Here is a 13,187-nt window from a genome sequence, read left to right on the forward strand (position 1 = left end):
TTTCGAGATGATAGTTTCCGTATTCGACCATATTAATGACCTAAGGCTCGTGTTTCTGTGTGTTATTATGTTATAACTAAGTCTATGATTTGATAGAGCATTCTGACTGAGCGATGGTAGGCAGCAGCAGGCTCGTAAGCATTCATTCAAACAGCACTTTCGTCGTTTGCCAGCAGCTATTTTTGACTTCAAGCCTATCAACTCCCGAGATTAGGCTTGTGTAACCGATGTGAAATGGCTAGTTAGTTAGCGGGGTGCACGCTAATAGCGTTTCAAACGTCACTCGCTCTGAGACTTGGAGTGGTTGTTCCCCTTGCTCTGCATGGGTAACGCTGCTTCGAGGGTGGCTGTTGTCGGTGTGTTCCTGATTCGAGCCCAGGGAGGAGCGAGGAGAGGGACGGAAGCTATACTGTTACACTGGCAATACTAAAGTGCCTATAAGAACATCCAATAGTCAAGGTTAATGAAATACAAATGGTATAGAGGGAAATAGTCCTATAATTCCTATAATAACTACAACCTAAAACTTCTTACCTGGGAATATTGAAGACTCATGTTGAAAGGAACCACCAGCTTTCATATGTTCTCATGTTCTGAGCAAGGAACTTAAACGTTAGCTTTCGTACATAGCACATATTGCACTTTTACTTTCTTCTCCAACACTTTGTTTTTGCATTATTTAAACCAAATTGAACATGTTTCATTATTTATTTGAGGCTAAATTGATTTTATTGATGTATTATATTAAGTTAAAATAAGTGTTCATTCAGTATTGTTGTAATTGTCATTATTACAAATAAAATAAAATGAATACAAATATATATATATTTTTTTATATTTTTTATCGTCCGATTAATCGGTATCGGCGTTGAAAAAATCATATACGGTCAACCTCTAGTTGAGATGTGTCTGTTACATTTATTTGGGCTGCAATCTGAGGTGCAGTTAACTCTAATTAACTTATCCTCTGCAGCAGAGGTAACTCTGGGCCTTCCTTTCCTGTGGCGGTCCTCATGAGAGCCAGTTTCATCATAGAGCTGGATGGTTTTTTGCGACTAATGATGGACTCTTTCTCTGTTTATTTGAGCTGTTCTTGCCATAATATGGACTTGTTCTTTAACCAAATAGGGCTATCTTCTGTATTCCAACCCTACCATGTCACAACACAACTGATCGGCTCAAACGAATTAAGATGGAAAGAAATTCCACAAATTAACTTAACAAGGCACACCTGTTAATTGAAATGCATTCCAGGTGACTACCTCATGAAGCTGGTTGAGAGAATGCCTAGAGTGAGCAAAGCTGTCATGAAGGAAAAGGGTGCTACTTTGCAGAATCTTATATTTTGGTTTGTTTAACACTTTTTTTGGTTACTACATGATTCCATATGTGTTATTTCATGGTTTTGATGTCTTCACTATTATTCTACAATGTTGACAATAGTAAAAATAAAGAAAACCCCCTGAATGAGATGTGTCCAAACTTTTGACTGTACATCCCTACACAGACATCCACACTCTCAAACAATGTATACTGAGTTGACCATGCCCCGAATGGAGTGCGTGTGATTGACTGGTGTGTCCTGCTCTCTGATTGGTTCCTGTGTATGATTGACAGGAAGTTTGGCCGGGACCTGGAGAGTGTGTCCAGCGGTCTCAGGAAGCTGAAACGTCTGTCCCACGCCTTTGATGATGTCATAGGGAGAGACGACCGGTGAGGAGACATTTATTCATACAGATACCGTCTGTTACAGTGTTTTACTCACTATATTTACACTAGTATTTATATAGGGCAATGAGAGGGGACTATGTAGTGAGAGGTTAGTTTTGTTAGGCTGGGGAGCAGGACAGAGGACTATGTAGTGAGAGGTTAGTTTTGTTAGGACGGGGAGCAGGACAGAGGACTATGTAGTGAGAGGTTAGTTTTGTTAGGACGGGGAGCAGGACAGAGGACTATGTAGTGAGAGGTTAGTTTTGTTAGGACGGGGAGCAGGACAGAGGACTATGTAGTGAGAGGTTAGTTTTGTTAGGACGGGGAGCAGGACAGAGGACTATGTAGTGAGAGGTTAGTTTTGTTAGGACGGGGAGCAGGACAGAGGACTATGTAGTGAGAGGTCAGTTTTGTTAGGACGGGGAGCAGGACAGAGGACTATGTAGTGAGAGGTTTGGCTGGGGAGCAGGACAGAGGACTATGTAGTGAGAGGTTAGTTTTGTTATGGGGAGCAGGACAGAGGACTATGTAGTGAGAGGTTAGTTTTGTTAGGACGGGGAGCAGGACAGAGGACTATGTAGTGAGAGGTTAGTTTTGTTAGGCTGGGGAGCAGGACAGAGGACTATGTAGTGAGAGGTTAGTTTTGTTAGGACGGGGAGCAGGACAGAGGACTATGTAGTGAGAGGTTTGGCTGGGGAGCAGGACAGAGGACTATGTAGTGAGAGGTTAGTTTTGTTAGGACGGGGAGCAGGACAGAGGACTATGTAGTGAGAGGTTAGTTTTGTTAGGACGGGGAGCAGGACAGAGGACTATGTAGTGAGAGGTTAGTTTTGTTAGGCTGGGGAGCAGGACAGAGGACTATGTAGTGAGAGGTTTGGCTGGGGAGCAGGACAGAGGACTATGTAGTGAGAGGTTTGGCTGGGGAGCAGGACAGAGGAGTATGTAGTGAGAGGTTAGTTTTGTTAGGACGGGGAGCAGGACAGAGGACTATGTAGTGAGATTAGGACGGGGAGATGGGAGCAAATCTGGCTCAGATATGCTTTTCCTGTTCTGGGGCCCTGAGGAGGGGCTCCTGTCTAACGGTCGCCTCCCCTAAAACCCTCCAGCTGCTCTTCCCGCCCGCTCAGATTCAAATTGGGCTTGTGATATGTGGATGAGGAGGGAGGACTGGAAGGGGGGTGATGTGGGGGCGGTTGGAGAGGACAGGGGGGAGTCAGAGCTCTATAGTTGGACTTGTTTTAGGGGAGGAGGGTGTGTGTGTGTGTGAGACTACGCAGGCCAGTCAAATTTCCGCCCTGCTAGAGCTGCCCCGGTCAACTGTAAGTGCTGTTATTGTGAAGTGGAAACGCCTAGGAGCTCACAGAATGCCAGAGCTGAAGAATTCGCTATGACAGCCAATTAATATCTAGTATAACTTTTGATTTCACCCCCATCTCAAAAAGATATTTTTTTTTTTACAGTTTCCAATGTTTCTTCTCTTTTTCGGCCATGAAGTGCGCACCGCAAAAGGGATTTCTGTCCTCGTTATGAAATGAACTTTACCCTCTATTTCTAAACAATAAACAACATAAAACGCTGATTGTTTAAAGCAAAACTACCAAAACTATTGCTGATGGTGAACCTGAACAATCCAAATAGAATCGGTTGTAGTTTTCAACAGGTATAGCCAGATGAATGGTCGACAGTAGCTGACTTTGACTCCAGTAAAACACCATTTTCAACATCTCCATAGGGAACAATAACATAACAAATCACATAGGTTGACACTCAACTAATTAAAGCTAATAATCACGGTCGACCATTTTATCATTTGAAGACCATCATTCCACTATTACTGCAGATACATGGTGGATATTTTCTGAAATTACAATGCAACATGCTACGTTGCTACATGCTACGCATAGCACCTATAATTTAGAATGAAAATTAATATGTTAGTGTATCGATTCGTTCTCCCACCAAACCGTTTCAAAATAAAACGTATCGTTCCTGTATCGAGAGCCAATGTATCTAATTGTCTAGAAAAGAGACATGTACATCCCTAATGAACACTGAAGTTGACAACATTTTTGTCATTTCAGTAGGATTTTTGTTATGAACTGGGATATTGGATTTATAAACATGAAGAACTTTATCGGTCATTTTTTTTGATGAATTGTATCAGATTTTAAGACTTGTTCAAACAATGAAATTAGGTCCAACAACTAAGTCAGACTTTATCAGTAAAAACCGAGGAGTCTCTGTCTGTCTGCTTCCAGGGCCCAGTTATCTATTTGATTCGCCTATCGGATAGGATTAAATGCATAGAAATAGAATGGACAGAACATGTATCATTGACTTGAATGGGGACTCCTGTTCTGCATGTTATATTTCTTTGTATTTTAATCCTATCCGATAGCTGAAGTCCAGATAACTGGACAGCTGGGACTGTAAATGTATAACAGCTGGGACTGTAAAGGTATAACAGCTGGGACTGTAAAGGTATATCAGCTGGGACTGTAAAGGTATATCAGCTGGGACTGTAAAGGTATATCAGCTGGGACTGTAAAGGTATAGCAGCTGGGACTGTAAATGTATATCAGCTGGGACTGTAAAGGTATAGCAGCTGGGACTGTAAAGGTATATCAGCTGGGACTGTAAAGGTATATCAGCTGGGACTGTAAAGGTATATCAGCTGGGACTGTAAAGGTATAGCAGCTGGGACTGTAAAGGTATATCAGCTGGGACTGTAAAGGTATATCAGCTGGGACTGTAAATGTATAACAGCTGGGACTGTAAAGGTATAACAGCTGGGACTGTAAAGGTATATCAGCTGGGACTGTAAGGTATATCAGCTGGGACTAAAGGTATATCAGCTGGGACTGTAAAGGTACATCAGCTGGGACTAAAGGTATATCAGCTGGGACTGTAAATGTATATCAGCTGGGACTGTAAATGTATATCAGCTGGGACTGTAAAGGTATATCAGCTGGGACTAAAGGTATATCAGCTGGGACTGTAAAGGTACATCAGCTGGGACTAAAGGTATATCAGCTGGGACTGTAAATGTATATCAGCTGGGACTGTAAATGTATATCAGCTGGGACTGTAAATGTATATCAGCTGGGACTAAAGGTATATCAGCTGGGACTGTAAAGGTATATCAGCTGGGACTGTAAAGGTATATCAGCTGGGACTGTAAAGGTACATCAGCTGGGACTAAAGGTATATCAGCTGGGACTGTAAATGTATATCAGCTGGGACTGTAAATGTATATCAGCTGGGACTGTAAAGGTATATCAGCTGGGACTGTAAATGTATATCAGCTGGGACTGTAAAGGTACATCAGCTGGGACTAAAGGTATATCAGCTGGGACTGTAAATGTATATCAGCTGGGACTGTAAATGTATATCAGCTGGGACTGTAAAGGTACATCAGCTGGGACTAAAGGTATATCAGCTGGGACTGTAAAGGTACATCAGCTGGGACTGTAAAGGTACATCAGCTGGGACTAAAGGTATATCAGCTGGGACTGTAAAGGTACATCAGCTGGGACTAAAGGTATATAAGCTGGGACTGTAAAGGTATATCAGCTGGGACTGTAAAGGTATATCAGCTGGGACTAAAGGTATATCAGCTGGGACTGTAAAGCTATATCAGCTGGGACTGTAAAGGTATATCAGCTGGGACTGTAAAGGTATATAAGCTGGGACTGTAAAGGTATATAAGCTGGGACTGTAAAGGTATAGCAGCTGGGACTGTAAAGGTATATCAGCTGGGACTGTAAAGGTACATCAGCTGGGACTAAAGGTATATAAGCTGGGACTGTAAAGGTATATAAGCTGGGACTGTAAAGGTATAGCAGCTGGGACTGTAAAGGTATATCAGCTAGGACTGTAAAGGTATATCAGCTGGGACTGTAAAGGTACATCAGCTGGGACTAAAGGTATATCAGCTGGGACTAAAGGTATATCAGCTGGGACTGTAAAGGTATATCAGCTGGGACTGTAAAGGTATATCAGCTGGGACTGTAAAGGTATATCAGCTGGGACTGTAAAGGTATATCAGCTGGGACTGTAAAGGTACATCAGCTGGGACTGTAAAGGTATATCAGCTGGGACTGTAAAGGTATATCAGCTGGGACTGTAAAGGTATATCAGCTGGGACTGTAAAGGTATATCAGCTGGGACTGTAAAGGTATATCAGCTGGGACTGTAAAGGTACATCAGCTGGGACTGTAAAGGTATATCAGCTGGGACTGTAAAGGTATAGCAGCTGGGACTGTAAAGGTATATCAGCTGGGACTGTAAAGGTATATCAGCTGGGACTGTAAAGGTATATCAGCTGGGACTGTAAAGGTACATCAGCTGGGACTGTAAAGGTATATCAGCTGGGACTGTAAAGGTATATCAGCTGGGACTAAAGGTATATCAGCTGGGACTGTAAAGGTACATCAGCTGGGACTAAAGGTATATCAGCTGGGACTGTAAATGTATATCAGCTGGGACTGTAAATGTATATCAGCTGGGACTGTAAATGTATATCAGCTGGGACTAAAGGTATATCAGCTGGGACTGTAAAGGTATATCAGCTGGGACTGTAAAGGTATATCAGCTGGGACTGTAAAGGTACATCAGCTGGGACTAAAGGTATATCAGCTGGGACTGTAAATGTATATCAGCTGGGACTGTAAATGTATATCAGCTGGGACTGTAAAGGTATATCAGCTGGGACTGTAAATGTATATCAGCTGGGACTGTAAAGGTACATCAGCTGGGACTAAAGGTATATCAGCTGGGACTGTAAATGTATATCAGCTGGGACTGTAAATGTATATCAGCTGGGACTGTAAAGGTACATCAGCTGGGACTAAAGGTATATCAGCTGGGACTGTAAAGGTACATCAGCTGGGACTGTAAAGGTACATCAGCTGGGACTAAAGGTATATCAGCTGGGACTGTAAAGGTACATCAGCTGGGACTAAAGGTATATAAGCTGGGACTGTAAAGGTATATCAGCTGGGACTGTAAAGGTATATCAGCTGGGACTAAAGGTATATCAGCTGGGACTGTAAAGCTATATCAGCTGGGACTGTAAAGGTATATCAGCTGGGACTGTAAAGGTATATAAGCTGGGACTGTAAAGGTATATAAGCTGGGACTGTAAAGGTATAGCAGCTGGGACTGTAAAGGTATATCAGCTGGGACTGTAAAGGTACATCAGCTGGGACTAAAGGTATATAAGCTGGGACTGTAAAGGTATATAAGCTGGGACTGTAAAGGTATAGCAGCTGGGACTGTAAAGGTATATCAGCTAGGACTGTAAAGGTATATCAGCTGGGACTGTAAAGGTACATCAGCTGGGACTAAAGGTATATCAGCTGGGACTAAAGGTATATCAGCTGGGACTGTAAAGGTATATCAGCTGGGACTGTAAAGGTATATCAGCTGGGACTGTAAAGGTATATCAGCTGGGACTGTAAAGGTATATCAGCTGGGACTGTAAAGGTACATCAGCTGGGACTGTAAAGGTATATCAGCTGGGACTGTAAAGGTATATCAGCTGGGACTGTAAAGGTATATCAGCTGGGACTGTAAAGGTATATCAGCTGGGACTGTAAAGGTATATCAGCTGGGACTGTAAAGGTACATCAGCTGGGACTGTAAAGGTATATCAGCTGGGACTGTAAAGGTATAGCAGCTGGGACTGTAAAGGTATATCAGCTGGGACTGTAAAGGTATATCAGCTGGGACTGTAAAGGTATATCAGCTGGGACTGTAAAGGTACATCAGCTGGGACTGTAAAGGTATATCAGCTGGGACTGTAAAGGTATATCAGCTGGGACTGTAAAGGTATATCAGCTGGGACTGTAAAGGTATATCAGCTGGGACTGTAAAGGTATATCAGCTGGGACTAAAGGTATATCAGCTGGGACTGTAAAGGTATATCAGCTGGGACTGTAAAGGTACATCAGCTGGGACTGTAAAGGTATAGCAGCTGGGACTGTAAAGGTATATCAGCTGGGACTGTAAAGGTATAGCAGCTGGGACTGTAAAGGTACATCAGCTGGGACTAAAGGTATATCAGCTGGGACTGTAAAGGTATATAAGCTGGGACTGTAAAGGTATATCAGCTGGGACTAACGGTATATCAGCTGGGACTGTAAAGGTATATCAGCTGGGACTGTAAAGGTATATAAGCTGGGACTGTAAAGGTATATCAGCTGGGACTGTAAAGGTATATGAGCTGGGACTGTAAAGGTACATCAGCTGGGACTGTAAAGGTATATAAGCTGGGACTGTAAAGGTACATCAGCTGGTACTGTAAAGGTATATAAGCTGGGACTGTAAAGGTATATCAGCTGGGACTGTAAAGGTATATAAGCTGGGACTAAAGGTACATCAGCTGGTACTGTAAAGGTATATAAGCTGGGACTGTAAAGGTATATAAGCTGGGACTGTAAAGGTACATCAGCTGGGACTGTAAAGGTATATCAGCTGGGACTGTAAAGGTATATCAGCTGGGACTGTAAAGGTATATCAGCTGGGACTGTAAAGGTATATCAGCTGGGACTGTAAAGGTATATAAGCTGGGACTAAAGGTATATCAGCTGGGACTGTAAAGGTACATCAGCTGGGACTAAAGGTATATAAGCTGGGACTGTAAAGGTATATCAGCTGGGACTAAAGGTATATCAGCTGGGACTGTAAAGGTACATCAGCTGGGACTAAAGGTATATCAGCTGGGACTGTAAAGGTACATCAGCTGGGACTAAAGGTATATCAGCTGGGACTGTAAAGGTACATCAGCTGGGACTAAAGGTATATCAGCTGGGACTGTAAAGGTATATAAGCTGGGACTGTAAAGGTATATCAGCTGGGACTGTAAAGGTATATCAGCTGGGACTGTAAAGGTATATCAGCTGGGACTGTAAAGGTATATCAGCTGGGACTAAAGGTATATCAGCTGGGACTGTAAAGGTACATCAGCTGGGACTGTAAAGGTATATCAGCTGGGACTGTAAAGGTATATCCCTATCTGTTGTTAACCCTGTTGTTTTTCATCCTGCAGAAGAACCTTCAACTACTCTCTAATTGCAGAGTGAATATGCAGGTAACCACGTTTACACTCGCTAACTGTCTCACCTAACACTCTATTACTGAACTTCTGCTGGTACTGGGCCATCTGCCCCTGACTGAATGGGAGAGTTGACCTCGTGGCTGATTGGTTGGCTGACTGACTGACTTGACTGCATGGGAGAGTTGACCTCGTGGCTGATTGGCTGACTGACTTGACTGCATGGGAGAGTTGACCTCGTGGCTGATTGGCTGACTGACTGACTGACTTGACTGCATGAGAGAGTTGACCTCGTGGCTGATTGGTTGGCTGACTGACTGACTTGACTGCATGGGAGAGTTGACCTCGTGGCTGATTGGTTGGCTGACTGACTGACTTGACTGCATGGGAGAGTTGACCTCGTGGCTGATTGGTTGGCTGACTGACTGACTTGACTGCATGGGAGAGTTGACCTCGTGGCTGATTGGTTGGCTGACTGACTTGACTGCATGAGAGAGTTGACCTCGTGGCTGATTGGTTGGCTGACTGACTGACTGACTGACTTGACTGCATGGGAGAGTTGACCTCGTGGCTGATTGGCTGACTGACTTGACTGCATGGGAGAGTTGACCTCGTGGCTGATTGGTTGGCTGACTGACTGACTGACTTGACTGCATGGGAGAGTTGACCTCGTGGCTGATTGGCTGACTGACTTGACTGCATGGGAGAGGTGAACCTGGTGGCTGCATGACATTGCATGGTGCTGTCCATCTAAAAGCCTAAAAGATACTCAGACCGGTGGGCTTCCATTCAGACACAACAACAACAGACTGATACTCAGACACACAATAGCTACCCAGATGGTCTTGACAAAGCTTGAGTTCTGATTCCCTCTCCTTCTCCAGAAGTGCATGATTGTTCACACCCACTCTAAAAGCATTGGATTGGTGCAAGAAGGAGGCGGGGTCCTATAAAATAGAACAAGGACAGAATCACGGAATCCAGACATTTAAAACGGAATTCAAAATAAATTAAATGAATAAGTTAATTATATTCCTGCAACTTCCTGAAGAGGCGCAGGAATGTCCACTTAGCTGTTAGCGATGATGATAAGTCTTCTGGTAGATGGAAAGCCTTTCCCCAAATAAAACTAAATGAAGTGTCAACTCCAAAGTAGCCTATGACTATCTGGCAGAATGCTGATAGAATTATTTTCATTCATCCAGTGGCCATTTTGTTTTGAAAACTGATGTGGGGAAAAATCCCTCACAAAACTCTGCAATCAGATGAGCACCACAGAAATATTGCTAACCAAACAATGTGCTGGTGCATGCACACTAACTACACCCACAAATACAGAGGTTTCCAAGACCTCACAGTGATCTCCTGATGTGGTTTAATCATTGTTGTGGACTTACAACATCCAGTTTTGTTGTTTTCCTATTTAAAAAAAAAAATAGTGTTTTTGAGAGTGAAAACCTGAAAAGAACTGTGGAAACCTGGAAAAACTAAATGTAGAAAATACTAAAACGGAATCAGGAAAAGATGTAAACGATTTTTAAGAAGGTCCTACTGGAGGGAGGTTCCTCCATATGCCTGAGGAAAGAACACGTATACAACTCTAGAAGGGAATTAGAACCTGTCCCTGGAGAAGTCAGGAGTCTGTCTGGAACGCAGCCACAAGAGGTCAGAGGTCAGAGGGCAGTGTCATGACGTCAGATAACTAAGAGCCTCTCATTGTGACCAGTGGACAGGCATGTGACGCTGATGTGAATTTACCCCCCCAAAAAAACACAGTGAATGAATGGATGGCTCACATTGTTTAACTGACACAAAGACTGCTGCTATCAACCAAACACTCCTCCTTGTCTTTTCCCTCTCACCCCCTCCAGGTCCTGTGCAGCAGAGCGTTATGGAGGGGTGAGGAGGTTGGACCCCAGCGGGAGGCTGGGCTGCTCCTCCTTCACAGAGCCAAACGCCTCCTACCAGCTCAGTCTCACGTCAGAGTTAGACGTTGATCCATGTTTCTCAAACGTCAAATTGCAAAGTTTTTAAAAATATTGAGTTTAGGCATTTAACTCAAATTTGTAAGATTTAGGGTTAAGTTCAGGCTGGTTTCCCCCCTCAGCTCCCAACGTCCTCAGACATAGATGGGTTAAGTTCAGGCTGGTTTCCACCCTCAGCTCCCGACGTCCTCAGACATAGATGGGTTAAGTTCAGGCTGGTTTCCCCCCTCAGCTCCCAACGTCCTCAGACATAGATGGGTTAAGTTCAGGCTGGTTTCCCCCCTCAGACATAGATGGGTTAAGTTCAGGCTGGTTTCCACCCTCAGCTCCCAACGTCCTCAGACATAGATGGGTTAAGTTCAGGCTGGTTTCCACCCTCAGCTCCCAACGTCCTCCGACATAGATGGGTTAAGTTCAGGCTGGTTTCCCCCCTCAGCTCCCAACGTCCTCAGACATAGATGGGTTAAGTTCAGACTGGTTTCCCCCCTCAGACATAGATGGGTTAAGTTCAGACTGGTTTCCCCCCTCAGACATAGATGGGTTAAGTTCAGGCTGGTTTCCACCCTCAGCTCCCGACGTCCTCAGACATAGATGGGTTAAGTTCAGGCTGGTTTCCCCCCTCAGCTCCCAACGTCCTCAGACATAGATGGGTTAAGTTCAGGCTGGTTTCCCCCCTCAGACATAGATGGGTTAAGTTCAGGCTGGTTTCCACCCTCAGCTCCCAACGTCCTCAGACATAGATGGGTTAAGTTCAGGCTGGTTTCCACCCTCAGCTCCCAACGTCCTCCGACATAGATGGGTTAAGTTCAGGCTGGTTTCCCCCCTCAGCTCCCAACGTCCTCAGACATAGATGGGTTAAGTTCAGACTGGTTTCCCCCCTCAGACATAGATGGGTTAAGTTCAGACTGGTTTCCCCCCTCAGACATAGATGGGTTAAGTTCAGGCTGGTTTCCACCCTCAGCTCCCAACGTCCTCAGACATAGATGGGTTAAGTTCAGGCTGGTTTCCACCCTCAGCTCCCGACGTCCTCAGACATAGATGGGTTAAGTTCAGGCTGGTTTCCCCCCTCAGACATAGATGGGTTAAGTTCAGGCTGGTTTCCACCCTCAGACATAGATGGGTTAAGTTCAGGCTGGTTTCCCCCCTCAGCTCCCAACGTCCTCAGACATAGATGGGTTAAGTTCAGGCTGGTTTCCCCCCTCAGACATAGATGGACGTTGGATACTGACTGGTATCACGGGGGGCCTGGTTCACCTTGCAGTCCTCAAGCCACACTGAACCCCACATACCTTCCTGTTACAGTGTGTTGGTGTGAGGAATATGTATCTTTCCATATTCTAGATGTACAGTTGCAGCCAAATAGATTGGCATCCTTGCAACTTCTCTTAAATAATTCCCTTCTTCTTCTCTTAAGTTAACGTTTGAAATTGGTCTCCACACCTTTTTGTTATTGGATTGTCAACATTGCAGAACATATGTTATTTTGTTGCTAGTACTTGTTTTTGCACAGCTTTTTGTTCCAGATAACTGCAGACAAATGTTTCTTCTTCCATCAATGAGCTTGCTGCACTATTCTACTGGCGATTTGACCTTCAGAAAATAACGGATCTAGTTATTCAATGCCCTCCACCAACTGCTGTTTGGATCTCTCCCCAGGGAAGTGGATGTGATTCTGGACTCTTCACTTCTCCAGAACAGTCCAGCGTTTTCTTCTTGAACCATTCCAGGGTGCTTCTGTGTGTTTTAGGGTTGTTGTCCTACTCGAAGACCCACAACCTTCAACAGAGAGACATTGCACTCCAAAATGCCCTGATAATCTGCTCATTGATTATTTTGTCTTGTTGGCGGGAGGGGGGGGGGGGGGGGTCCAAATCAGGCTTTCTGGTGTCTCCTTCAGCAGCGGGGTCTTCCTGGTGTTTACCAACAACCAAAACAAAACATTCAGATAAAATAACACCCTCCCTACAATCAAAGATGGTGGAGGTTTGATAATGCTGTTGGGTTGCTTTGCTGCTTCTGGTACTAGTGGTCTTGGAACACGTGCAAGACATGAAATCAGCAGATTCTGGGTTTCTGGAGTCCAATGTTCAACCCAGTATCCAAAAACTGGGTCTCCATTAAAGGTTGTGGGTCTTCCAGCAGGACAATCACCCCTAAACAGAGGTTCTGGCGTGCCCAGCCAAGAGTCCCCAAATTGACAGTTGAAAAGGTGTGTCAAGCATATATATTTTTTGCTTCGAGAAGTGTTTGTCTGCGGTTATCTTGGTCAATAGGCTGTGCAACCAAGTACTAGCTCTGCCAATCATTTTGTCGATGATGTAATTTTAGAAAATAAAGTTTACCAAAAAATAAAATTGGTTCTGCAATGTTGAAGATCTAATAAGGTGTGGTGAATAAACGTTTCTTAAATTTGAACTTATTTGAGAAACGGGGGA

The 13,187-nt window shown here is 44.2% G+C and overlaps 1 long non-coding RNA gene across 1 annotated transcript; it reads left to right on the top strand.

Moving 5' to 3' along the window:
* The first annotated feature begins 1,622 nt into the window (after positions 1-1,622).
* Positions 1,623-12,594, top strand: LOC135537529 (uncharacterized). Its single transcript, XR_010455244.1, has 3 exons — positions 1,623-1,713; positions 8,762-8,803; positions 10,639-12,594. It is a non-coding gene; the product is annotated as an uncharacterized LOC135537529 (long non-coding RNA).
* Positions 12,595-13,187: the final 593 nt, after the last annotated feature.

The sequence above is a fragment of the Oncorhynchus masou genome, unplaced genomic scaffold (assembly GCF_036934945.1).
Source record: "Oncorhynchus masou masou isolate Uvic2021 unplaced genomic scaffold, UVic_Omas_1.1 unplaced_scaffold_808, whole genome shotgun sequence".
Classification (NCBI taxonomy): domain Eukaryota; kingdom Metazoa; phylum Chordata; class Actinopteri; order Salmoniformes; family Salmonidae; genus Oncorhynchus; species Oncorhynchus masou.